This window comes from Columba livia, chromosome 1, assembly GCF_036013475.1.
Source record: "Columba livia isolate bColLiv1 breed racing homer chromosome 1, bColLiv1.pat.W.v2, whole genome shotgun sequence".
Taxonomy (NCBI): Eukaryota; Metazoa; Chordata; class Aves; order Columbiformes; family Columbidae; genus Columba; species Columba livia.
This window is the reverse complement of record NC_088602.1, coordinates 150604443-150628166: the sequence shown is the minus strand read 5'-3', so window position 1 is coordinate 150628166 and position 23724 is coordinate 150604443. Positions and strand designations below refer to the sequence as shown.

General features: G+C 46.6%; 1 protein-coding gene across 8 annotated transcripts in view; it reads left to right on the top strand.

The window, feature by feature from the left end:
* DENND2A (DENN domain containing 2A) overlaps positions 1-23724 on the top strand; it is a 66206-nt gene that overhangs the window by 1623 nt on the left and 40859 nt on the right. For 3 of the 8 annotated variants that reach the window (XR_010467513.1, XM_065038195.1, XM_065038183.1), the window contains exon 1: positions 24-181. The exons of 2 other annotated variants lie outside the window; for them this stretch is intronic. The gene's annotated coding sequence lies outside the window, so the exon portion shown is untranslated. Of the gene's footprint in view, positions 1-23; positions 182-4504; positions 4992-22091; positions 22185-23724 lie in introns of those variants that run through there. 3 more of the 8 variants (XM_065038194.1, XM_065038202.1, XM_065038211.1) reach the window with 3 other exon arrangements.

Below are 23724 nucleotides of genomic sequence, written 5' to 3'. Positions count from 1 at the left end.
GGGCGGGGCGGGGCTCCCGCCGGAGGGCGGCCGGGGCCGGGGCCGGTGGCGGCGGGGGGCGGTGGCAGCGGCGCTGCATGGCGGGGCGGGCGGGGAGCCCCCAGCCGCGCGTCCGCACGCCGCCAACCCGGCGCCGGGCGCCGCCATGCCGGGACACGGCCCCACACCCCCGCCGAGGAAGGTAGGGGGGCTGCGGAGAGGGCCGGGGGTTCCCGGGGGAGAGTGGGTAGAGGTGCCGGGAGGTAGCGCCCTCCGCACGCTCGTCTCCCCTGACGGTGGTCGGGGCGCGGGGGGTCGGTACTGCTTTACAAAATGACTAATTCCTTTTTCCCTTTAGCCCCCAAATTGGCTTTTCTTTCCCCTCGGTACTGCGTTCGGCTGCTGAGACGGAAATCGGGGGCGGGGGGGTGAGCCGAAGTCCCCCACCCTCCCGGTCGCGCAGCACACCGCCGCTCGCCCTCGCCGCTTTCCCGCCGGGACGGGCAGGACTGCCGCTCCCTCCGTCCCCGCTAGCTGCGAGGGGGCCGAGTCGGCTGCTGGAGCGGCTCTCGGCCGCGGACCGGTGGGAGAGGAGCCGAGGGGACGTGGGGAACTACTTAAAAGCCGACCCAAGCTGTTCGGGAGTGGTGGGGAGGAGGAGAAGAGCCCAGCCACCCAGTATGGAGCCCCTGGGTGAACTCAGCCCTGCCTCCGTCTTCAGCAACAAAAAAGATGAAGAAACACTAAGCAAATTCTTTGGGGGGAATGCAGGCCCTACTGGAGCAATCCTCAGAGTCCTCCTCAGTTTCAGCAAAGCCCTGAATCTCTCTGTGATGATAGCTCTGCATTTCTCTATTTCTGATCCAGATAGCCGGTTTTTCTTCTGCTTTGCTTTCAGCAGGAGGAAATGTCTGCACTTGGGTGCAGACTGTAGTTTAGGATGGCATTTCTGACTCCTGCTTGGGATCCATAAGAATATTCACCTCTCCTGGGGAGATATACCAACTTGCCTTCCTGCTGTGGTACCCAGGGATGATGGGTGCTAATGGGCTAGGCATGGAGTTGGTGGAGGGGAACGGTGGATGGGAAGGGAACAAGGAAGAATTGAACAGCTGTCTGCTGCCGGAGTGTCAAATGCAAACTGGAGGGCAAATTATGCAAGGTGTATCTGGGACACTTTCAGAAGTTTAGATTTTATGGGTCTCCAAGGAGACTGGCTTGGTGCTGGGAAAGGGATGGTCTAGGAGGGACTGAAGGTTTCTGAGTGCTTGGGGCTGCACTGGAGCCTTGCAGGAGCAGGTAGTAAGTGCTAAGCATGGGGCATTTAATCCTGCTTTTCACAAAAGCACAGTTTGTTCCTGGATGGATCAGTGAGTTGTATGGGAGCTGTTCCTGACCCTGAGGTGTTCTCACCCACCTTTGTTCTTGCCATTTAAGCAGGGTTGTTGCTTTTGGAGAAAAGCGTCTCCAGCCTGGAGCTCAGCCAGGAGGATAAAGAGAGGGGCAGAGGGATATCTATGGGGCTTTCTTTTGCTGCTGGGAGTGGACCTGCTAGTGTTGCTGGTGGATTAGAAAGCTGTTTTCTGTGTTGGCAGTCACGTTACTGACCATTCATTCTTGGTGTGTGGTAGTGAAGTCCAATAAAGTGTACTGGCTGCATTTCTGAACCACCAGAAAGGGAGTCATTACTGCATCCTGCCAGAGGAAAGGAATGCATTTCCTCGACCCTTGTGTTATATTCTGAATTGCTGTTGTCAGGGTAGTGTTTGTGGGGTTTGGTGATTTTCGTTGTTGTTGTTTTGTTTAGTTGGGTTTTTAAAATAATCCAAACGGTGTTTTATCATGTGAGAATGGGTATCTACCACGTTGGGACAGACTTAGAAACAGCTGAAAACTCTTAAATATGGAAATGAGAGGAAAGCCACAGGATTTCCCAGGGTAATACAGCATCTCTTTGAGAAACGGAAGAGAACACACTTGAAAACAAAGGGCGCTGGAGCGACCCGGGATGTAGAAAGCAGGCTGAAGATTTATGGCTCATCTGGGACCTCTCTTTTCCTCTGGGTGAGAAGGTTGTGTGCTGAAGCTCAGGCTGGCCTTTGGCACATCCCCATCCACGCAGAAGTTGCTCCCTGTTCATCAGCTCAGATCCCCGAGCATGATCCTCCTTGTAGACCACAAGTGCAAGTGGAGGGTCTGGAAGTTCTGCTTTCAGTAGTGTCCCCAGCTCGCTGCCTTGGGAAATCTTTTAGGACATTTTGTCTGCAGAAACAACCACGTGATACTTGCTGTTCTCCAAAACAAGAAGGGCATTTAGATCCTTTGTCAAGCACTTACAATATGCTTGTCTTTCTCCTATGCCTGGTGTATTTACATGTTAGAAATGTTCATTTTGACAAGGAGATTATAAATAAAGTTCACATAAGTTGCAAGGCTGTGGTTTTCCAAGGTGATCTTAATTCAGTAGGCACTTTGCCACTAAATTCTTCTGAATATCAGCTGTAATAACTAATTAATATGGACAGCACTTAAACTTTTGTTTTGATGGGTGGTCTAGAAGCACAGAGGCAAATGCAATCCTTGCCCCAAATTTAAGAGGTTTGACAATGAGATCTTCATGTGTTAGAGACAGACTGTTAAACATGGGGAGATACTGGGCATTTCAGAGGTGCCTGATAAGTGTCATTTTCTTTTGGATCCCCCTGAAAACATCATCCAAGGCAACTGGTTCTCTTTCTTTTGTGGCACCTGACACTTATTTCCTGACTGGAACTGTGCTGAAGCTGCCCCTTCTGAAGTGGAGGCCAGATCAAGGGGAGAAAAGGCTCTGTAATGCACCATTAAGCCCATGACAGTGGAGAAGAACTTCTCTTAAGCTCTTGTTGAGGCTGGTTAATTTTGATGATCAGCTTTCTTAAGCATCCAGAGCTGGGGTATAAGCTCTTTAGGGAAGCATTTTTTAGCGGAAGGATTTAAGTACTAGTGGCTGATATGTCTATTGGCAGGATCCCAAGAGCTGGCTGGAAGAGGCCTCTGCTATGAGGGAAATGCTGAAATAGGACTTTTAATCAACTTGCATAGCTGTTCCTTAAGGACTGAGAAGGCTCTCCACAGGGAAGAAGGGAGTGCGATGCAGCTAGAAAGAAATACTTTGTTACGTTCGAGTTCTGATAGTGAATGAGTGAGCTCAGTTTTACCTACATACAGATCAAATAACATTGTATCTGAGGGGTACCCATCTGTAAGCACTGTTTTACCTGGGCAAGGCTGGAGGAGGGACAGTGTTTTCTTGATTATAGCTCTGAAGAACAATGGAGAGGACAGCAGCACGCTTATTTTGCTTATGGGATTTTTCTCCAATTTTCATCTCTAAGCAGCTTTACCAGCTACTGGAAATGAAAGCGAAGGCTTAAATGTGTGAATATGCATGCTGTTTGGTGGTGGTTTCAGCCCAGGTTTTAGCAGAGACCGCTTTTGTTCTCAGTGTCTGTGGTCAGCCTGTGTACAGCATAAGACTGAACTCCAGGCTCCCAGCTTTGTGAAGGCTGTGCTTTTGAAACGCAGGCTTCCACAATGCCCTTGGGTGATCTTGAGGTTGGGTGCCTAAGACAAAGAGGCTAGAGTCACCGGAGCTGCTGACCTGCTGCAGCCTGGGATTTCAACCGAGGGCCGTGTCCTTGGTGGAAACCTGGCAGAGAACAGACTGAGGACCAGTTCAAGGTCTCTTGTCGGTGTGGCACTGGAAGGCATCATCACTATCTTACATAAGTAAATCTTTAAGGTCCCGTAGGTCAGTCCTATTCAAGATCTGTTCTAGCCTTTACATGGTTCACTACCTAACTGGGCCAAGGTACTCCGTGTCTACAGACACAGGACTGATGAGCTGAAAGTCATGAGTCTGCAGTCTGGTTCCTGATGGAAGCAGTGGATCCTTGCCTGCTGCTTATGCAAGTCATGAGAAATCTTCCTTGTAAAAAGTTTGAAACACTAGGACTCCTTCCTTCAATGTAGATAATGTCTATTGAGAACCTTGTTTCTGTCTTTTCTGCAAATAGTACTGTTCCATGGTAAAGCTGAAGGGAAGTCAAGCATAGTTGAGAAGATAGAAGCTTGAAACAGTAATGTCCTGCTGGAACAAATGCTCCGAGTGCTGGTATAATCTCCATCCTTTCTTTCAGTGCTTCTTCCCCTCCTGAGGTTAGGGAAACCAGCTGCACCTGGCACACTGTTAGTTCCAGGGATTTAGCAGGGCAGATTCAATAGTTACAGTGGTGATTAAAGGTCACAAATTAAACTTGTTAGAAGCTAGTACATCACTGAGGCCTTTTCCTACCTTTTGGACAAGCTCATCATCCCACTGCTGACAGATTTGCTTGGAGTCTTTTTGATTTCTTTGTTAAAACATTTGTGCAAATGAGAATTTGGCTTGAATGTTACCTGTTGTCTTTTTGTGCTGTTACACTTGTCCTTGGCTGAACGTGAGATGTGTCTGTGCTGGCCATCTGATGAGCAGCTCATGGGCAGTTGAGGTAAAGCCTGGGGTTGCTCATCGGGAGCAGGGAAGGCCATGAGAGGCAGCAGTTGCCCTGTGGCCAGGCTGCAACCAAAGCTCTCTCTCAGGCTTGTGCTCCTCGGCTGGGAACTGGCAGTGTTTCTGTGATGAAAGGGAGCAGAAGATGGCTTTTCCTGAGCACTGCCTTTGCCCATACATGTATTGGCCCAGAGCCAGGATGGAAAAACTCTGTCTTCATGAGCAGAGAGAGGGAGATGGGAGGGGCAAGAGATGGAGAGGGGCCCAGAAGCAGAGGGAGTTTAAAATAAAAACACCAGCCCACGCAGAGAAAAGCCTCTTAACAGATGGGCCTGGCTGTCCCCCCGGGTTCTTCACGCAGTTGGCTTCATGTGCAGCACTGATGAAGTCTCATCTGGGAGTGTGGGTATGGGGCATGGATCGTTTTGAGATACATGATGGAAAATCAAAGTGAAAAGGCAAAAGGAGGGAAACCAGGCAGGTAAGTTAGCTGTTCTTCGGCTCTATCTGTGATGCCTGAAGTGGGGTTTGTGGGCTGCTGCTGGTGCTATTCCACTGATAAGGCAGATGCTGCTGCATGAGCTGTTGAAGGAGCATTACTTTGTTTCCATTTGTGGCATCCTTTAACTGTGGCAAGTCTTGTCTCCTCCATAAAATAGTATTGCTAATGCTGATGGAGGTTTATTTCACTGGTCTTGTTCATCCCAGCCCTTTTACAGCAGAGATCTATTGATCTGGATTGAGACTAGCGTTAAGATAGATTCTGCAAGTGGATGCTGGCAGCTGTATTTTCCTATGTCCAGCTCCTCATTAGGCACTATGGTAAGTAATCAGATTTTCCGAATAGTTCAGCATATGGGGTGCTGACCTGGCTTGGAAGAGTCTTGCCTTGGTTAGATCTCTGTGCAGGAGACCGTGCCTGGCAGAAAATCTGGTCTTAGAGAAGCAATCAGAAATGCTTGGCTCTGAGGTTGTTTGAAAATCTGGTGCAGACACTTAAAATATTGAGAGAGGATGATGGTTAGGGGCAGCTCAAGTGGGGAAAGGTGCCACCACATTTGGAAGTGGACAGAAGAGTTCTGGGTGGGACCCTGCCAGGCACTGAGGCTCCTGATCTTGCAGATCCCTGAGAGCAGATGGCTCCTGACCAAGTTCAGGCACGTAAGTTGTGTCTTCAGAAACTTAGTGGGGACTCTGGCAGTCCACCAGAGAGACTGTTTCAGGGGGCAAGGACTTATTGCTCTTTGTAACAAGAATAATTTTAAATGGCTAGATGCTGTGTGCTTTAATTGAATCTCCCTTTGGGAATAAAAGTGGTGAAGTGTTTCTGTGATCCTGCTACACTTAAATATTCTCTACAGTGCCTCCAGTTTGGCAAATCATTTAAGCAGACATGTAGGTCTAAGCGCATGCTTAAATCTACCCAGCAGAGCACTTTGGCTCCCAGTGCAGTACATCACTCCCGCTCAGGGAAGTGTGGACTGGACTTCATGCAAACTCATGGAAGATAGTGGGCTTTGAGCGTAGGCTTAAAATTAAACACCTGCTTAGGTGTTTTCCTCATCACAAGTGGTCTTTCACACAGCCAGTTGTATTCGGTAGGATTATTTTATATTGGCAATGTCCTTGAACATTGCTTTCCTCTTAATATCCTGCGAGACTTCTTGCCAAGTTCTTGCTGACAAGCCGTGTTACTGTGAGCCCGTTCAGGTGAGATGCTGTCACAGCCCTGGTATTTTTCTAGCATTGTGAATAGGCACGCATATGTCAGTGATTAAATCAGCCCATCAGGGTGTCATCTGGAGAGAAACAATCGCTGAGCTTGCTTTGCAGGCAGGGGGAGGATGAGATCCCCCTCTGTATGTTTTGCTGAAAACTTTTCCCCTCTGCAGATGTGCAGGTCTTTGCCAAAAGCCGGCCGTGACGTACAGAGCTGGGGAAAGTGCACACATCTGTTTGCAGAGGAGAGCAGTGAAGGGGCTCAGGTCTACTGTCTCGTGGGATTATGTTCTTGTGATAGATAGCGCTGACTGTCATGAAGGGAAATGGCGAATTTCACAGGGCACCGTGAGGGCACTTCATAATATGAGTTTGCTTGCCAGTGTCAGCCAAACTCTACCTTGCTAAATTAAAAAGGAAATACCTCCTAGAGACTTTTCAGACTATTGGAGCTTTTTCTTTAAAAACGTTAAGCTCCCTGCACACACATCCCGAAGACAGGTATGTTTTCCACATACAAAAATACAATGTGTTTCAGCTGTGAAGCATGCTGTGAATATAGGCTTCAAGTGTTCTTTGGGGAAACAAGCAAGTCTTGGGTTATCCAGAGCTCAGAGTGGCATAGTAGCAAATGGAAATAAATACCTCTTACTAAAATCAAGAAGAGTAGAGTGTCTTCTCCAGCACATATAGCACTTCAGAAATTGACATCTGGCCAAAAACAGATCCTGAAGCATCCTCCACGGTCTGCTGAAGTTCATGAGAGCTTTTCCATGAATTCAGGGAGCCTGGGATCAGGCTGTAATTGAGAATCTGTCTTTCCCTGCTTTGACATGCAAGGCTGTATGTGCAGCAATCTGTAGCCAAATTCTGCAAGAGAATATTTTACTGAAGAGATGTGTAAGGTATTGAGCTTTTTCCAGATGATGTAGGAAGCCCTTATCTAGCTGGCTGCCATTTTTTCAGCTTTGTCAAACTCTGTGAGAGGCCTGAGAGGTTTCCTGCTGGGAAACCAACATGTTGTATCTGATTTTTTCATCAGATTTCTGTCCCCCAAGATCGTGATGAGTGACCCCAAACTGCAGTTTTGCCATGGTGTCACCTCTTACATAGAACAGTCCTGTACTTGTGTTGGTGAAGGACACTGAAGACTGTTGCCACTTAGTCCATGCTAAAGTTTGCCCCATCGGTATCCTCTTGTTTGCACAGCAGGAAACTTTCCTTGTAGGATGATTTAGTGTACACAAATTCAGTGGGAAACCAAGGTTTCTCCTTTTAAATTCCTAAATTCCTCCATTAGTCAGAGAAAAAAAGCTTTTGGGTGTGTTTCAAGGCAAAATAGGATTGCCTTTAAAAGGAACAAATTTCCTAAAATGTTGTCAGAATTTGATGAGGTGCATTTTTTTTAAAGTTAGCTTGTTTGACATGTAATATGTCCTGCTTGCTTAATATGTGTTTGCATGGGGTTAAATGATTTTTCTGTTCCAAAGGAATCTGGAAGCGTTATCAGAAACACAGGCTGTGCCCTGTCAGAGCACTGAAGGACTTCATCTCTTACCAGCAATCACTGCAGGAATTAAAATTCTAACTTTTCAGTTGTTCAAGCCAAACTATTCACATACACTGATCCCAGCCCCTCTGCTCATTCATGCTCAAGGCAGCCTTCCATTAGATTTTTATTATGATGATTGTTAGTAGTATAGAATAGAACAGTTCAGTAGAAAAGGACCTATAACGATCATCTAGTCAAACTGCTTAACCACTTCAGGGCTGATCAAAAGTTCGACCATGTTATTAAGGGCATTGTCCACATCCCTCTTAACCACTGACAGGCTTAGGGCATCAACCGCCTCTCTAGGAAGCCTGTTCTAGTGTTTGACCACCCTCTCAGCAGAGAAATGCTTCCTAATGCCCAGTGTAAACCTCCTCTGGGACAGCACTGAGCCATCCCCATGCATCCTGTCACTGGGTACCAGGGAGAAGAGCTCAGCATCTCCCTCTCCCCTTCCCCACCTCAGGGTGGGGAAGCTGTAGAGGGCCCTGAGGTCACCCCTCAACCTCTTTTTCTCCAAACTAGACAACTCCAAAGTCCTCAGCTGCCCCTCACAAGGCATGCCTGCCAGCCCTTTCACCAGCTTTGTTGCCCTCCTCTGGCTGCATTCAATGGCAGAATTTTATTTTTAATTCAAGCTCCTGGTAAAGATCTGCTATTTGAAAAACCAACCCTGACATTGGGTTAGATAGATTTTTTCTTTCTACTTGTAAGTAAAAGGACATTTTCCAAAAAACATGGAAATAGGTAATCACCAACTCTTTCTTTTTTCCTGAAGGACTTAAGAAAGTCAGCTGTCTCTTGGTCTCTGTTGCACATGTAGCTTTTTTTTTTTAAACTTGTGAATGCTGTTTTGCAATAGAGGAGATTTTGGTATGACTTGCTATGAAATCCCTGAATGCAGAATTAAGCAAAAGATTGTATAATGCAACTTTTCTTAATCAGTCACTTCAGAGTCAGCACAACTTGGTGATACACTGCTGAAGCACAATGAGCTGTATGTGGATGAGATCACCAGAAACACAAGGTGGTGTCAGCTGTTGTTGCTCCATTAACTTTAGCTGAGCAATGACCTGGAAGGGAGGCTCGGGGCTTTTTGGTGCTTTGAAGGAAGTTTTGTGGCATTCCTTTTTCAGTTTTGTGGTTGCATAAAAAAATTATAGAAATAACTATTTGGAGAAAGGTGGCAGGGTAGCCCCATCTCTTCCCTCTCCTGCTTTTTTCCCTTCCAAAAAATATTATATATACATATATATATACACATATATATACACCCACACATATATATATATATATGAAGGAAAGGAGGGGAAAGGTTTAGAGTACAAACCCCCAATCTACCTAAATTTTGGTGGGAAATGTCATTTCAAAATAAATAACCTAATTCTTGTATGCTTCCTTCACATTAGATCAAATATTTTCTTGAAAGTATCTCGTGGTTTTTGGGTTTTTGTTGGGGTTTGTTTGTTTGGGGTTTTTTTTGGCATGTTGAATTTAGGTTGAACTTGGCAAAAACTGTTTCAGTTGATCAGAAACCACAAGTAATTTCCTCAACTCAGACCTCTTTGTCATTTATGCAAACTGAATTGCTGAGACCATGCAACTGTATTTCAGTTATGTGAGCAGGATGCACCTCGCCCAGATAAATTAGTTTCTGGACCTTTTCTGTGAAGTAAGAGAAACAGGCACTTTTACAGTACAGTTCAGAATTTGCGAGATGCCTGCTTTGGGAAGTGAGAGTACTTCTAGAGCACACATGTCGAGGGTTAAGATTGCGGGGTGACAATAAAACCCTGGCAGATGTATTGTTAACCCCCTCTCCCCCTCCCACACTTCCCCCTCCCTCTCCCCCCTTTTCTACTAAGGAGAGGCGATTGGGAGGAAAAGAAGCACAGAGTGAAGAGAGTTGGAAAAAATTAAAGATGTTTTACTAATGCTACTAATAAGAATAGAGAAAATAATACAAAATATACAAAACCAATCTTGAAAGTCTCAGCAACTGCAGAGCCGGCACCTGAAGTCCTGGATTGGACTCTGCAGCCAACCGGAGCTGGATTCAGTCTCTCACTAGGCCTCAGTTCGCAGGGACAAATAGCAAGGTCCTCTCCTAATGTCAGCCATAAGCAGCAGGGAAAAGGCAAAAAGGGACGAGATCCTCGTGATCTCCCACTTTATATGAAGTATTCACGTGAATGGAATGTTATACACAGTTGGTCAGTTTCTTGGTCTCTTGTTTCTTTTCGCCCCTCTTGCGAGATGTCCATCCATGCTTATCAATAAGTTTGCATTCCATTGCTAGGTTTACCAAAACATGTGTCTGGTTCTCCAGGAAAATGTAGTTAATATGAAGGCTTTAGCTGACAGGCAAATTCACTAAAAGAGAAACTTGTTTTTAGCAAAACCAGGACAACACATTACCTCTTGTGAGTATTAAAGAGACTAAAAAACTAGCTCACATGTGGATATCAAGAGTTAGTTGAGATGGATCTGGCCATTGTTCTAGTTTAATTCCTGCATAGAAAATTCTGTTAATCTCAGGTATCCACGAGCATATTCGCCATGTAAGCTGCTTACTTTTATCTTAGTACATGATACTTTGAAAAGCCAGTATTGCCAAACATCAGACTAGAGGTAGGACTGATTTCTTATTCATCACCATTTTTACCTGTCATCAAAAGTCAGATTCGAGTGAAGAAATTCTAAAGAAAAGTGTTTTCTTAATTTTATATGATAACTATTTACAACACAATACATCTTTAACATTTCTTTTGCTTGGGAAGGTATATAAGCAAAAATAACTTACTTCTAACTTATTTCTAGTATCAACATTTCTTCTCTGTGTTATTTTTCTTTTAAATATGAGTGCAGCAAACCCACTTGGAGAAATGGATAACAGATTTTTGTTAAATAAGTGCTATCCAATCTGAATATTTGAGTTATTACATGTGGAAGAGAGGGGAAGAAGAATGCCCACTTGCATGTCAAACATTTTTCTTACCAACCCAAGGGTAAATCAAGTATAGCATTACTTAAGCTCTTCTTGAGCCTCTTCTAGTTGAAAATATTTGCGGAGTTTCCCCTAAAAGATCAAGTTTAGGTTTAGTTTGCCAGTAATGTCTGTAGATGTTCTCTTTTCAAGAAAGAAAAATCTGGTTATTTTGAAAAGATCCACTGTGTTTAGCCACGGATACTTGAAGCAACACAGTGCGGCTTCCACCTTTGCATAAAAGAGGTGGTTCTGGTGAGGTCTATCTATCTGTCCAACTGGCCTGTTCACAGGATGTCTAATCTAGAGAACAACGGCATTTGTTGTAATCACCATCTTCTGCAGGGAGAAAAACATCTATGGAGAGCCTTTCCTGAGTTGGACCTTCAGAGCTGGGTGTGTAATGCTGACATTTTTGGGGCAAGCTGATGGAAACTTCACAGAGGAACCTGCATATCGCTGGGGTGTTGTACTGGGAGGGTCATTTGTCTCTGAACACTGGTCATCTGCTGGTGGAGACCTTATTGCTCACTCTGCAGGAAACCTTTGTAATCTTTGACACCACCTGAAAACTTAAGTCTTGTCCCCTCAGGAAAGACTTTTTGAACTTGAGCTGAGGGGGCTCTGCTTGAGTTTCTGTGGACCCGTGTTGGTGAGGAGCAGAAATGAGGTGAATTTGGGAAGTTGTGGGTGAAATGCAAGCTGCAGCAAAATCACTCAAGTCAAATCAGTAGTTCCAGTAGAGCTAGGATTTTGCCTCGTGTTGGACTGGAAGTGAGATGTTTATGAGCATTTAAGATGAAAGGGGATGATGTTTATTGAATTGTTCAGGGGACAGGGGCTTCCGCCAAGGGTTTGACTCCAGAAGATTCCTACTTCGATATTTTGTTCCGTGTCCTGTAAAATGCACCCCTGTGAAATGCATTCAGTGCTGGCCGCTTTGTAGTAATGATTTTTTCCTGTGCACAATAAACAGTATCGGGGCCCAGTCCAGGACAACATTCAAACATCTGGGTGGAGTATGCCCTTGTGGTTACCCTAGAATACAAGACTTGGATCCACATTCTCTGGGTTGGAAGGTTCTGCAACAATAGCTCTGCTTCAATTGTGAGACAACGGCCTAATGGAGGAAACTGTACGTGGGCGCTCTGCTTCTGCTCCATTATTGAACAGTTTGATGGATGTGAAAAGAAGTGAATAAGGCAAATTAAAGCCCTCTAGAGTATGTATTGCCTTTAGCACATCCCTTGGAAGAGAATAGTGAGCAATATATGCCTGTTTGATGACTCCAGTTTCTAGGTTTTCTGCCACAAGAAACCCAAAGAAATGTTTCAGCAAAGAAAAAAAACAAATCTCCAAAATAGATGGTTTCAGTATTTCTCTGTTTTGTTTTGGTTTTTAATTTAGTTGTGAAATAACTTTAAGCTTTCAAAAAAAATTGTACTGTGTTCTATCTGAAAGTGGAACAAATTTGGGAAGAAAATATTTTCTTTTTCTAATACTGAGAATTTACAGCACTCACCAGTGTTTGCCAAGACAGTCTTATTGGTGGATTCGTGGCCTCCCTAATTGCTTCCACTGAACTGCTGAAGTTTGTTAAATGCTACAGAATTACTAGGGACAAAAGACTATGGAAGTGTGATCTCAGAATGGCTGGGGTTGGAAGGGACCTCTAGAGATCATCCAGTCCAACCCACCTGCTGAAGCAGATTCACCCAGAGCAGATCACACAGGAATGTGTCCAGACAAGTTATTAATGTCTCCCAAGAAGGAGATTCCACAGCCTCTCTGGACAGCCTGTTCCAGTGCTCTGGCACCCTTCAAAGTAAAGAAGTTTCTCCTCATATTCAGATGGAACCTTCTGTGTTTCAGTCTGTGCCCATTGTTCCTCATCCTATCATTGGGCACCACTGAAAGGAGTCTGTAAGGTATCCTCTTGATACCCACCCTTGAGATATTTACAAGCATTGATAAGATCCCCTCTCAGTCTTCTCCAGGCTGAACAGACCCAGGTCTCTCAGTCTTTCCTCATAAGAAAGATGCTCCAGACCACTAATCATCCTTGTAGCCCTCCACTGGGCTCTCTCCAGTAATTTCTTATCCTTCTTAAACTGGGGAGCCTAGAACTGGATGCAGTTCTCCAGATGTGGCCTCACCAGGGCAGAATAGACAGGGAGGATAACCTCCCTCAACCTACTGGTCACACTCTTCTAAATGAACTACAGGATACCATTGGCCTTCTTGGCCACAAGGGCACTTTGCTGGTTCATGGTCAACCTGCTGTCCACCAGGACTTCCAGGTCCTTCTCTGCAGTGTTGCTTTCCAGCAGGTCCATTCCTAACCTGTACTGGCGCCTGGGGTTATGCCTCCCCAGGTGCAGGACCCTACAATTGCCCTTGCTGAATTTCATCAGGTTTTTTTCTGCCAAGTCCTACAGCCTGTCCAGGTCTCGCTGAATGGCAACACAGGTTTCTGGTGTATCAACCCTTCCTCTCAGTCTGGTATCACTAGCAGGCTTGCTGAGGGTGCACTGAGTCTCTTCATCCAGGTCATCGATGAACAGGTTTGTGTTACTTTCTTGTCCAGGGGTGCCAGTGTCAGAGCAGGAGGAAACCCTTGTGTTTCCCCAGGCCGTTGCCCTCCTGACACACTCTTCTGCTGAGCCCCTTCATCGGTTCCTGCGCTCGGGATCACCCTGGGAGGGAGAGAGTATTGAACCGCACGTGAGAGTGAAAGGCCAGACAAGGAAGAGACATTTTTTTCCCCAGGATTTGGGGTTTTGGTTAGGGTTGGTTTTTTTTTCCACTTCTATTGGCCGTGAGTGCGATGACCGCTTAACCGCATGGCCTGGGCTGGCTGCCTCCCCCACGCTTCCTCTCCCTGGCAGAGCACAGGCGCTCAGATTTCCTCCCAGCGCGGGCGGATGGCGGCTCCCGGCTGCATTCCTTTTAGCACAAAAGAAAAGGAAAAACTGCTCTCCATGCAGGCAGATGGCCGACTGTTTCCTGGCAGCTCCGCTCCAGTGTCCTTTTTCCTATTGTGCTGACAAGCATACACGCACGCACACACCCACAGAGAGCGGCTTTCCTCCTGGAAAAAACAAACAAATGCAAGCCCTCTTCGCAAAGGTTTTTCTTCTTTGGAACTATGTGGGTTTCTTCCTCGTGATGAGTAAATCTGTGGCTGGTCCTGTGTTGCCTGGCCCTGCTCTCTGCTGAGAAAGGTTGAACAAGGGGATGGTGTGCTGTGCTGTGGTTGAAAGATTTCAATAAGAAGTAAGATCTGCAATAAGCAGATTCTGTATTTGTGATGACCAAGTTATGTGGGAGAGTGAGGGTGGGAGGAAAGAGGAGGTTGAGCAAGGCCAAGGGGAAGGAAGGTCTCCAGAACCAAAAAGCAATCTACAGGTGACTTTCTGCTGGAGCTTGGAAGGTGACATTTAATAGAGACAGACAGTAGCAGCAGTTCATGGGCTTGGAGCTGATACAGGAAGGTCTCTTGGAGCACACAGCTACCAGAGCTCTGCAGATGATGCCCCAAGGTTGTGGTGATAGACACTTCAGGAAGCTGTGTGATAAATCCTCATCAGGAGGGACAGGAGTCAGCATCCTGCAGGGTGAAGGCCACCAAAGGAGAGATTTGCTGAGGCTCCATTTGTCTTCCCTGATGATAACTTATTTTGGATGAAGTTGAGGTTCTTCATTTTAATGCTCTCATTTCCTTTCTGAACGTGAGACAGTTTGTCTTTTTGCCAGGAAACTCTTTACAGAGTTGCTCCTCGAAGGGACCTCTTTGGGTCCCGTTTATGCTAGAACAGCAGACGTTATCTTACCACATCGAAAACGAGTTCTAGTGTGGCTTATGAGCTGAACACTGTATTTTAGTGGCAGGTTGTTTCATAGGCTGTCAAATGTTTGGGTTTCTTATAAACATAATAATACCAACCCTGAATTCTTTCCCATTCTTTTTACACTAGAGGTGAATTGCTGTTGTAGTAGGACTGGTGTATTTTTAACGCAGCATTCCTATCAAAGGAGAGAAAGTATCTACACCAGTTGGCTACACTGGTAGAAAGGTATATTTGCCAATGTGGTTTCGTTTTTGTTGGGGACTGAAGCCAGTTCCACTGCATCTGCTAGGAATCCTCCGTCTCAGTGTGGCTGACAGACGATTCTGCTGGCAAATGTGTGCTCATGTAAATTTGGTCCATATTTCTTTTGTTTTATTCCATATTGACTACAGTTGTCTTGCATGTGTGTCGTTTCAAAGCCAAAGAAAACAGGTATGAAATGCTGGTTCCGCTGATGTCATCTGAAAGTTCATGTTCCTTTCAGGAACACAGGATTCACCACTAATGTCTTCTTGAGCACTGACTTCAAGTAACTGGATTTTCATTTATTAGGCTGCAAACCATAAGTAAATATTATTCCACTTTTAAAGGGGCTGTGCAACCCCTCTGTGTGCACACATGGGCTAATGTAAGATCTAAAACACAAGGAGATGATCTAGCATTGCCAAGAACCATCACAGAAGAGCTGTCCTCTACTCCTGCCTTCACTTCCCAGGGTCTTGGTTTTCTTCATCTGGAATTATATATTTTAATCTTTTGTTCATTGCTTCCTTGTAGAAAGCTTAGCCTGAAACATGTCATTCCACTAAACATTGTAATTAGACCTCATTTTAGCAGCCAGATTGGGAAATAATGGATCTTTCTTTTCCTTCGCATGTGATTTTTTCTTAGTATTTGTTAATTTACCTGCAGGAGTGAAGACTCATCATGTCTCTAAGTAGCAATACAAACCATACTTGCCACCACAAGGAATAACAGTATCTACTGTCTGTATGTGCAGGACTTAATCTGTGCTTGTGAGCAGTGAATTAGAAAAAGAGCATTGCTGTTTTGTTTGACATGACCATGTAACATCCCACCACTAACTCTGTGTTTTGTAGCTGAGGGTGTGGTTGCCTGAAGGAAACTGGAGGGATGTCGGAATACCCTTTGAGTTGTTGAGCTTTTTTTTCCTGTTTGTTATGTGTTTGGAGGGAGGAACAAAGGGAAAATAAGACAATGGGAAATTTGGGACAAGCCTAATAATAGTGGGTGCAACGAAACCCACCTTTAACAGGAGACAATTCACATTGTGAGGCGCTGTTTTCAATTTCTGTCTTCAGGTCATTTTATTGTTTGTTTCAGTCTGCAGTTTTCCATGCTGAGTGTTGCCTCTGGCAGAATTACTTTTGAAAGCCAAAATGTTTCAGCTGTTTAAAAGAGTGAAGCTGGGGAGAAAAACATGCTGTTTCCCCTCTGTTAGAAAGTACATCAGGCTTTTGTTTTGCTAAGGCTAGTCTTGTGCTTTAAAACAGAAGTGTTATATGCTGTTTGGATCAGGAATTTGTCCTTTGCCACTTCTGTATCACCTCTACCTTAACTTTTCCAAGGCTCTGTGGGAAGAAAATTTCAGCTGGTACATGATCAGCAGAGGCGTTTACTTTTAGTAGCTAAAATTTTCAGTACTTACCTTGTTCCTAAATGTGTTTTCTAGCTCCCTGTGCCAGGCAGGTGATGCTGGTGTATCCCATGGGGCTTGACCTACAGCCTTCAGCAAATGGGTGGTGGAGGGAAGTAATGGAGAGGAGATGTAAGTAGTTTCTCCAAGGGTCCAGCTGCTTTACTACAGAATAGGGATGGCCTAAGGATGCAATTGAGACCCAGGATGACCCACCAGTATTGGCCACAGCAGGTCCTGATCTCTCCCCTCTTCTCATTGCTGAGGATGAGCTTCTTCCCAAGCAGAGCCTGTTGCCAACCCAGTCCTAAGGCTGGTCCTGTCATAAAACCCCAAGCTGGGAGTTGTTTGTGGATGGATACATGCCAACTGCAGCTCAGAGCCAAAGGCTGGCCACCCAGCCAGCAGTACAGAGTAAGTTTCCGGGGTTTAGAGGGATCTCCTTGTAAAACTGCATAGGAACAGTGGACTAGATTACCAGGAGTTTTTCTCCTGTGCCTTTGATTATTCCACTGGCAGTGTGGCAGAAGAGAGGCGGAAATGGCTTAACTAGTATCTGGAAGAGGCAAAGCCTGGACTATGAAGGAAGGAAAAGAAAGATTCTCGGTCCTAGTCAAAGTCAATGATATGGACATAAAGATGCAGTCATTCTGCTTCTAAAGAAATAATTGCTGCACTATGCATGCATGGGTATGCAATGAGAGCAAGATGTGGCATCCACTCAGAGTATTGACAGTGGAAATGCACATATGGATTCCAATATATTCAACCTGTAAGTGTAGACAGTCTGCATAGGGCAAGAGTCTCAGATAAGCACCATGGACATACGGAAGCTGTATCCAGGAGTTTGGGAGGTTTGGTGACCAGGAGAAAGCTGTAATGGATCTAAACCATGTGGAAATGTGCAAGCTCCTCAAGTTCTGCCCTGCAAGGTTGGGCAGAAAGGAGGTGCTCAAGCTAATCTGGTGTCAGGTGGCTTTACTTTGATGAGACTGGGCCTGGTGGCAGGTCAAAAAGGACTGGAAGCTCTAGGGAAGCAGTTTTGAAGGTAGTAGATTGACTGACAGAGGATTCTTGAGGCTGGAGGTGTGGAGGGAAGGTGGTTTCTGCTGGAGCAAGGAGGTAGGACAGGATGGGTGAGGAAAGCTGAGGCAAGGCTGAGAGCTGGGTAGATCTGGGAGAGCCCTTAGTTTGGGCAGGGAGGGGGAAGTCAGGGAAGGAAGAGTTTGCAGCTAAGATTCATCGTAGAAAGTCCTGAGGATGAAAGGAAGGTATTTGGGCTAACTATGGGTAGAGAAGGATTGGCTAAGCAATAATTTGACAGGGCAAGTCTGGAAAGGGAGGCATGCAGGGAAATGGTGTTGAAGAGGGACAGAGAAGGCCTGGCTGGGACAGCTGATAGTGAGTGGGAGGAACATGAGTTTAGCAGTGGGTGAGAAAACTGGTACTCGAAAAGTGACCTAGGAGAGTTAAACTTGGGCTGTCTGGGCAAAGGGAGACCTGGGAAGCAGGGACAGCCATTAAATAGGTGAGGAAGACCACATGTAACAAGATTCTAGTGGGAGCAGGTGAGAGGACAGAGGACAAACTTAAAAATAATGGTGTGCCCTACATAACCTGCTTCCTTCCAAAGCCTGGAATGGAGCGCATGGTTCCTGAAGGTCCCTGTGCCACTGGCAAGTGCGTGCAAAACCCCTGGCAGAACATCTGTCCCATCCTCTTCCAGAAGCTCCTGCTGTTACAACCTATTCCACTAACTCAGGTGTCAGACTGTGTTGGAGCCAAAGCATCCAGCTGTCCTGGTGACTCCGTGCCATCCTACACCATGGGACTCCAGTGTGGTTTTCTTCCCTTTGCTTTTAAACCAAACCAGCCAAGCAAAAGCTGAAACTTGGTTTGTATTCTTTGAATGCAGTTTCTGTATTTGTGAAGCAGAGCACTCAGGAACTGAGAAGTTCCACATTTACGGTTGTCCATGCCGTTCCAGTTGTGCCTTCCACACATGTGTGCTGCGGCAACTGGGCTTGGCTGGGAGGTCACAGTCACCTGTTTGTCATGTCTGTGATCTCCTTCAGTGCAGCAGAAGGGGCCTGCTCTGGAAGTGGGTTGGGGTAGTGTAGCAAGCGAAATAGGTGCCTGCAAGGGTACCTTGTTTAATTTGGCAGGTGATGAAAGAGAAATGGCCAGGAACCTCCTCACCTGGCCTCCCCAGAGTTCACCATGATGTCGGACAAACCCTGAAAAATGAGTTTTTGCTGGCTGTAGCCAGCTGTGTGTTCCCTGGTTTGAGTGCCAGATGTGGGGCTGACCCCATGACTGCTCATTAAGTCATTGGGATTTGCAGTTGGAACAGTCTGAAAAGTCAAGGCTTGCTGATCCCTGTGTTAAGAGCAAATTTTAGTTTTGCCTGTAGTCTATGCAACCCATTCGCCATTTATATGGTTATATGGTGAGCAACAAATATCCTTGAAGGGAAGTAGTGAGGAGAAAACAAAATATTCAGTGACTCTGTCCCAGCAATATTTCATGCCTTCCCTTCCATATGCTTCAGTGCTCATCTCGTTTTCCATGGCAGGTGACTGATGTCACTATCTGAGCAGAAAACCTTTTCCTTTTCCATCCTTTTATTTCTTTGCTGTTTTAGTGACTTGAACTAGCTAGCTTGCTAGCCCTTTCAACCTCAGGAAGGGTTTTACAAGCGTTGGTGCTGATAAAAAGGAAGCAGGAGTAAGAAGGCAGGGGAAAAGTAGGCACATCCTTAGTCAATGGGAACTATTAGATCTGATTAGGCGTGTTCTTTACCAAGGACAGGGATGAAACTGCGATGCTTGCAGCCAAGGGAGGAGCAGGGGCCCTGGGAGAGGGAGAAGCAGGGCAGTCCCTTTAACCATAGTTATCTTTTAAATCAAGTTAGTGACAAATAACTGGGCAGAGTTTGTTCTTTGGGCTTAGAGAGGGCGAAGGTCAGTAGAACGAGTTATATCATAAAATTAAAGACATATCATAACACACAACACAGCTTTTCTGTACACAGGCTGAATGCTGACACCATGAGCGTCTGCATTCCTTGCATTGCAGCATTGTTTCTCTGACATGGGGTGCAAGCACAAAGAAAGAGGTTACAGTACATCAATTCCACTTGGATTTCTTGAAAATACAGTTTGTTTTGACACATGGGATTCTCCTGACCCCCTTGTAAGCCCTGTGGTGCGAGATATGATAGATCAAAAGGAAAAGTTAGGGCAGAGTGGGGTGAGGCGGGTAGGAGGCTGTGTAGGATCTGGGTTTAAAAGATACTGTAGGAGCAAATTGCTTCTCAGTCAATGGCCCTTCATGGATATGTTTACGTAAGTTTTTGCTGCTTTTTTTTTTTTCTTTAATAAATGACTGGGGCCTGGCAGTCTACAATTAGGATCCCATTACAAGTGTGACAAACTCAACAGTCCCGCTGTTAGTGTCTGCAGTCTCCATGGCCTGCAGGAGACTTGCATGGTCACGACAATCAGTGCCTGCAAAGAGGTGACAGCTCACCTTGCCCCAAACTAATCATGCCCAGCACAGAGTGGCAGAGTAGCTGAGGTGGGGAGGCACCTACAAAGATGGCAAGTTCAACCTCCTCCTCAGAGCAGGGGTCACATGGAGCTGTCTGCTCAGGACATTATCTAGTCCAGCTCTCAGTATCTCCAGGGATGGAGACTCCACAGCCACTCTGGGCAACCTGGGCCAGTGCTCAGTCACCCTCTCAGTAAAAAAAGCTTTTTCTTGTGCCTAAGCTAAATAGTCCTTCTAGTGGATGCCACTGAGAAGCCCTGCTGGTCCAGAGGTAGCCCATCCTCTCAGAGGTATGCTCATCTGCAGGGCTGACTGGGAGAGGAAAGAAGTCCTCGGAGGAGAAGCTTGCTGCTCGCACCTGGGAAGGGTTGTGTCACGTGTCACGGAGCTTTAGGTCAAACACTCTCAGCTCAAGTTTCAGAAAACCCTTTTTATCTGCCTGCAAACACCCTTCTCCATGCCAGAAACAGCAGAAGGGCAATTAGCTGATGTCCTGAGTTGCTGCACCCTGCTGCGTGAGAGTGGAGTGCGTGACTGTGTGACCAGCATGGACACGTGTGGGCCCACGGTATCCTGCTGGAAGAGGCCACCCAGCCCAGAGGCACCAGACCAGGTCGGGGAGGCCAGCCCAGGGAAGCACTTCCCAGTGGCACATCCCAGGGCTGCAGCAGGGAGCTCATGCTCCTGAGAGCCCTTGCTGTGGAGGGAAAGAGGCAGCAGCCCAGGGCCGCAGAGGGTTGGGAGCCACGGCAGGGGAGCACGAGCCTGGGGTCAGGCCTTTGTGTGCCAGGCAGCCAGGGGCTGGGCAGGCTGGCCTTGCCTTGGCACTGGGTTGGTACTGTGAGAGTCTTGTTTTGCCAAGGGAGCCTGCTTTTGGGTCCTGTTGCCCTTCTGGGCTTTAGCTGCAGCCCTGCTTGGCTGGTGTCCTCCCTGTTGATGCAGCTGCTGGGGACCTTGGGAAGGCAGCGTGCTTGTACCCAGGGACACTGCCTGCTGCTGGGACTGTGCACAGGGGCCCACGTGGTGGCCTGTGTTCGTGCTTGTGTACACGTCTTCATGCCTCTTCCCCCAAAGGGAAACAGGCTCCGAGCAGAGCAAGGGTTGGGGGAGGGAGCCTTGAAGGCTTTAACTGTTGGTTTCCCCTTACTCATTATTTTCCTGTTAGTGTTTTGTCTTCTTGGCATCCTTCCTGTTCTTTATGTATGTATAATATGTTATATATTGTTGTCTTGTCATTGCTGTCTGTATGTTGCATCCTTTGTTCTGTAAAGCACAGGAATGGAGAGGTGTTACTTGCAGGCTTTTGCTGCTCCAGGTTACTTGTGAAAGTAACTGGAGACACCATTCCTGTGAGCACCAAGGAGAAGAAAGCGTGCGTGGGCTTTAAACACAGCATGTCTTTTTTCTTGTGAAGGAAAGTTTTACCAGCTGTGGTTCACTCCTGGTGCTGTGAAGCCTTATTGTTTGTATGCACTCGCGGTGTAACCAGTATCTAGTTGCAAACTTGGATCTGATTTTTGAGTGAGGTGCAGAGTAAACAAAGCAAAGAAAATCTTGAGACATGGCCTCCAGCACACGGCAGCAGTAATACCCATCCCCAAACCACAAGCGCCATTGATGTATTCTTGTTTTTTTCCCTACAAATGATGTAGCGAAGAAGGGGAGGCCTGGGAGGCTTCCTGCCATCACTGCCTGACCTTATCGGAGGCAAGACTCTGTGTGTATGACCTGCACGTTGGCTGCATACGTCTCTGATGATGTGGACTGCACAGCACTGGGTGCTTCTCTGCCTTTTGTCATCATCTGGTGGTTGCACCAAGTACAGTGGGTAAAGCCAGTTTCTTCCTCTCCCTGAAGGAGTTTATCTCATATTCCTCTGGAAGACTTCCCTGTTCTTTGGGGGTGGGAGTGTGCCCACTGTCAGTGCCTCTTTTTTTTTTATTCACCGGCTTCTTTGGAAACATCACATAGTATCTTGTGCCCTGAACCAGATATGCGTAGTCCAACCAGCATTTTGGTCAGAAGTGGGGAACAGGGCATCGGGGAAGAGGGGGTGGGAGAAGAACTTAAATTAGAAGAAAGCCAAACAGCTATTGCTGGAGACAGATGATTACAGCTCATTTCAAGGCTGTTTCCTGCGTGCCAATGATAGATCAGTAAACAAACGCCTCTTTGCGAACACAAAGCAGGCAGGAACTCTGTTTGGAAGAGAAAGGTCGGGGTAGGTCTCACTTGGCTTGGTAGCAGGAAGCCCCTATCACATGGCCCTGGGAATCGGGAGGCCGGGTGCGTGTGGGAGATACGCTGAGAGGCTTCTGCTGGGAGACTTCACATCCGTCCCAGGGTCCGGCCAACAGGTTTGAAAGCTCCCTCCCCTCTCTCTTTCCTCCCGCCTCTTCCCCTCTCCTTCCTTTCCCAGTTTAATTTTGAAAGGATATCAAATGACTGCTTTGTTCCCCCAAACAATGGCAAGGATTACTGAATACACTTCAGTGGCGAGGCTCAGCATCTTCTCTCCCCTTTTATGTCCTTGCAGCTCTGGGATGTATGTGTCAGGAGCAGTGGCCCTGGGTTTGGGTTGCCAGAGGGCTGTGCCTCCCTTTGCCAGTAGAAAGTTCTTGAATGGTTTTTAGAGAAAGCAGTAATTGGTCAAGAAGCACCAGCTTGATGAATGTATGTCCTTCTTGGGTCTCCTGTGTGTTTCCTCTGGGGCCCTGGTCACATTGCATATGAGGCAGGTAAGCAGAGCATTTTGGGTAACTCTTCTGAGCCTCTGGAAGGTTTCCCTTCGCCATCCGTATGCACACACTCATATGCTCCTTCTCCCCATTTCTCTCCCTCCTTCCCTCCTGTCCACACAGTCCCATCACCTCCCTTGCACCTGATCAGGTGTGTGTTGGACCCTTTCCACAAGCTACTTTGTCTAAAACTGTCAGAGAGCTATAGCAATTCACAGAAGTGCTCCGAAGAGAGCCCAAGCCAGGACAAAAGTCAGGGTAGTGTGTGGCTGATTGTAGCAGAGATGTGGGGAGACAGGAGGAATAGGAGCTCCCCTTGCCCTTTGCAGTGAACTGTCATGTTAACTCTGGGTGCCTTGTGGAGCCAAACCTCACTAGAGAAGATCTACTTTTTGTTTTCCTACTGGAGGAATTTTCTGTCACTGCCATCCCAGCTTCTTCTTGTCAGATCTTGGCAATGTCTGTGAGTCAGGCCTGCAAGTCATTTTAGGTGACCTTAAAAACGGAAGAGGTGATCCCAAACACCTTTGAAGTTCAATTTGGCTTGGGATTGGCCCCAAGCAAATTATCTGACTGTTGGACTAATTGCGAGGTACCTTATTATTTTCTGCTATTTTATGCCAGAGGCGACTTTTTTCCATCATGTTTTCCAGTGTGTTTGGATAAATATTTACTCTTTTGGGCAGGACCAGCTAATGCGCTACAATAATTCCCTTTGCAATGCTGAGGACTCCCTGTATACCCTGCTGCTCAAGAGTGAAGGCACAGCAATCTGTGCATCTCCTGGGCATGACTTTACTCCCCTGACCAGCGTGTGTCATCAATGGGGGTGTCAGTGTCAGCAAGTACCTGGTTGTTGCCACATTGCAGCATCTGATGTGTTGCTGCTTTGGAAACTTCTGGTTGGCTCTTTAATCTGCCTAGCGTGAGTGCCTTGCTTTGGTTGCTCCTGCCACATATGGTGGCTGGTGGCGGGTAGATGTCCTGGCCTCAGCTCCAAGTCTTGCTGATCTGCTGGTTGCAGCGGTGCTCCTTTCACAGGAGAATCTGTTGCAGCACTCAGCAACTGCTTTGTACCTCACTTCTGCCCACCAAGGGCAATGGGATCTGTCCCATCCACTATAGTTGAAGAAGTGAGTGCACCTCTTATTCTGTATTA